Below are 3,458 nucleotides of genomic sequence, written 5' to 3' on the forward strand. Positions count from 1 at the left end.
GGGATTTGCTTTAATTTCTTGTTATTTCTCTTTACTTTTAATTCTATTAGTAATAAAACTCTTTCATTGTACTGCAACTGTTTAAGGTTTGTGCCTGCTTTGTTTTCTCCTAATTCTTATCTCACAGAAGGAAAATAAGTAAATAATGAATATTTTGAACCAAAACCACTACACTTAATTGGTGTTTCTGCCTGGTTTCGAACTCAACCCGCTACAGTTGTCAGGGAAGTTAGCAGGATTCTAGGAGTTACTTGGGACCTACACACACCATACAGGCCCCAAGCAAGTGGCGAAGTTGAACGTATGAATGAAACCCTCAAAACCCAGATTAGCAAAATCTGTCAAGAAACATCCATGACATGCGTTCAGGCCTTGCCTATAGCCTTACTGAGAATCCGCATACATTCAAGGCAGAGAGACAACATAAGTCCCTATGAAATATTATATGGCAGGCCTTATCAGGTTCCACATATCCCAGAAGAAATTCATATGAAGGGTAGAAATTATTTACAGTACTTAGTGGCTTTAAGTTCCACTTTGCAGAAGCTCCAGAGATTCATCGTGTTATCCAAACCAATAGGATTGGACACACCTGCTCATCCATTCCAGCCTGGAGACTGGGTCTATGTGGGACAGTGACCTCTTGCAAGCTAAGTGGAAGGGACTGTTCCAAGTTTTGCTGACCACCCTTACCTTGGTCAAGGTTGCTGGCAAGGGACTATGGATCCACTACTCCAGGGTGAAGAAGGCTTCTGCTCCTGAAACCATTGGGAAAACAGAGACTGATGCAAATCAGAAGGATGTGGTTTAAACTGTTCTTTTCATGTCTGTTATCTGCACAATTGGTAACCATGACTCAGGGTTGGCCCCACAATTTGCATGGGACCTTAGTCCAAAACGTATCCAAAGCTCTTAATAAGAACAATTGCTGGATTTGTACTCAGTTGCTACCTATAGATGGGAGTAGTACCTGGCCACTGATTGGCGTTTTAATGAAAGCGAACCGTACCAAAAGGTGGGAACAAATCAATAAGACCCTTCTGCCTCCTATACCCCTGAGCTGCCTAATAGATCACAGGAATGATACAGTTCCCTGCACAATTGTAAATGCCACAGGAAAGGCCATTCTTCCTTCATACTGCCATAAGACCAAATTCATGGAAAGAATAAGCCCAAGAACTGTGAGAAAGATGGCACTGACATCATGGAGACTAGCTCTACCATACAGGACAGGGTGGTATTGGATATGTGACAATAAGGCCTGGAAAATCCTGCCCATAGACAAAGATCAGGCCTGTGCCCTTGGGGCTGTAATTCCAAACATAAAAATATTTGATCATACTGAAAATCCAAATGGGAGGATGAAAAGATCTGTTAATCTGTTGAACGTCCCACACTTTTCCATAGTATAATCAGAGGTCTCATTCCCTCTTTCAGAAGAGTCAAGCTGGAGAGGGCAGTTGCAAACATCTCAACTGTTATCAAACATATTGAACAGCAGACTACAGATGCAATTTCAGCCTTACAGGAGGAAGTCCGTGGTCTGTCTCGTATGGTTTTGCAAAACAGAATGGCTCTCAATTTTCTACTGGCCGCACAAGGAGGTGTATGTGCTATCATTAACACCACTTGTTCTTATGTGGACCAGAGTGGAAGAATTAGGAAGGATTTGGCTGAAATTTGGAAGCAGACTCAAATTTTACACAAAGTAGCTTTCAGAAATAACACCTTGAACTTTGACTATATCTTTGACACCCTCACCTCATGGTTACCAAATTGGGCCTGGATAAAATAAGTGTTCATAGTAGCTGTAATTATAGTTGGCATCTGTATGATAGCCGGTGTGATAGCCTGTTGTGTAAACTGGTGTTGTGGTTAAATATGGAGTAGAGACTAGACAAGGTAGAGTCTTGTTAGCCTCTAAAAAAGGGGGGGAATGATGCCAAATTGAATTTTTGTCTTTCTTCTTTTATATATTCTGTGTATTCTTTACACATATATTTGTAGCTCTATTATTATATTCGTAGCTTAGCTTCAGTATTTTTCCTTACTTTACCTGATAGGCAGAAAGACAAAACACATTCCAAAAGCTTCTAAGCTGGGGGTCTGAGGCTCCTATCCTATCTTGGTTTTTCCTAGCAATCAAGGTTGAGACCAGCTCTTCTAGACATATTTTTATAAACAAAGTTTAGTTCTCATCGGAGGGAGGATTTAGAAGGGGCTTGAACCAGGAGGGAATTACCTCACGAATTATAACTCTAATTGGTGATTCTTGTCAAATATGCTAATTTGCAAAACCTATAAAAATCTTATATGCATTATGTGGTGGGTGCATCTTCGGCGTTTTCCACCTGGCAAATTGTGCACCTAAGGATCCTTATAAAAGGTAAATCCCTTTTTATCACCCTAACTGTGTCTGGCTCATAATTTTAGGACCAGCAAAAAAGGCATCAATGTACATTCAATCCAGGTTTAGCCTCACTGCTATAGCATTAAAACCAAAAAAATTTGAGAATAAGACATGAGGTACTCTGAGACAAGCTGTCTTGGATTTGAGTTGCACCTTAGTATCTAAAATCTGAGTCTCCCATATATGCCTTTCTCTTTTTCATGTTGAAAAGTTGTACAGTTTTCTCTAATGGGAGAAACTGATGTGGAAATGAAGTAAGTGTTGAAACACCAAAAAGCTAAACAGAGGTAATGTAATTTGGGTAAGAAAAATCTCTGCTGGCTTCCCTTTCTGGCAGAATCAATAAAATATAAAGGAAATCTGAAAATGACCTTATGAGTACAAGTCAGTTTCTTGGGCAGTCTCATAATACAGAAGTAATATAACATCTTTCATTATGTCTTGGGGTGACTTTATGATGTGTATCCCCTATCGCTTCTCTATGCCCAGAAATTAATTTTGTGCCTTTCTATGCCTTTAAACTGAGCCTGAGAGGGGGGAGAGGAAAAAACCGAGTGAACTTTTCAAAGCAGTTGTTCAAGGACAAAGATACACACTCCTCTGCACAGAACAAGAGCAGTACATATCTAGACATGCTTGTTAGAGACATGGGACAATCATCTGTTGGTCCATAAGAGTTTTTAACATGGTGTGAACTGCACTGTGCAGCACCACTGAAGATATAAAGAGATTTCAATCAGTCATGAAAACAAGTCAGATAAACTTTGATCAGTTCTGAAAGAAGAATAAGCCATTGTGCTTGTCAAAAGCAGGTGGCAACCATCAAGATCTGTAGCGGGTTGAGTTCGAAACCGGGCAGAAACACCAATTAAATGTAGTGGTTTTGGTTCAAAATATTCATTACTTACTTATTTTCCTTCTGTGAGGTAAGAATTAGGAGAAAAGCAAAGCAGGCACAAACCTTAAACAGTTGCAGTACAATGAAAGAGCTTTATTACTAATAGAATTAAAAGTAAAGAGAAAATAACAAAACAAAATTAAAGCAAAT

The sequence above is a fragment of the Corvus brachyrhynchos genome, unplaced genomic scaffold (genome assembly GCF_000691975.1).
Source record: "Corvus brachyrhynchos isolate BGI_N302 unplaced genomic scaffold, ASM69197v1 scaffold561, whole genome shotgun sequence".
In the NCBI taxonomy this organism is placed as follows: domain Eukaryota; kingdom Metazoa; phylum Chordata; class Aves; order Passeriformes; family Corvidae; genus Corvus; species Corvus brachyrhynchos.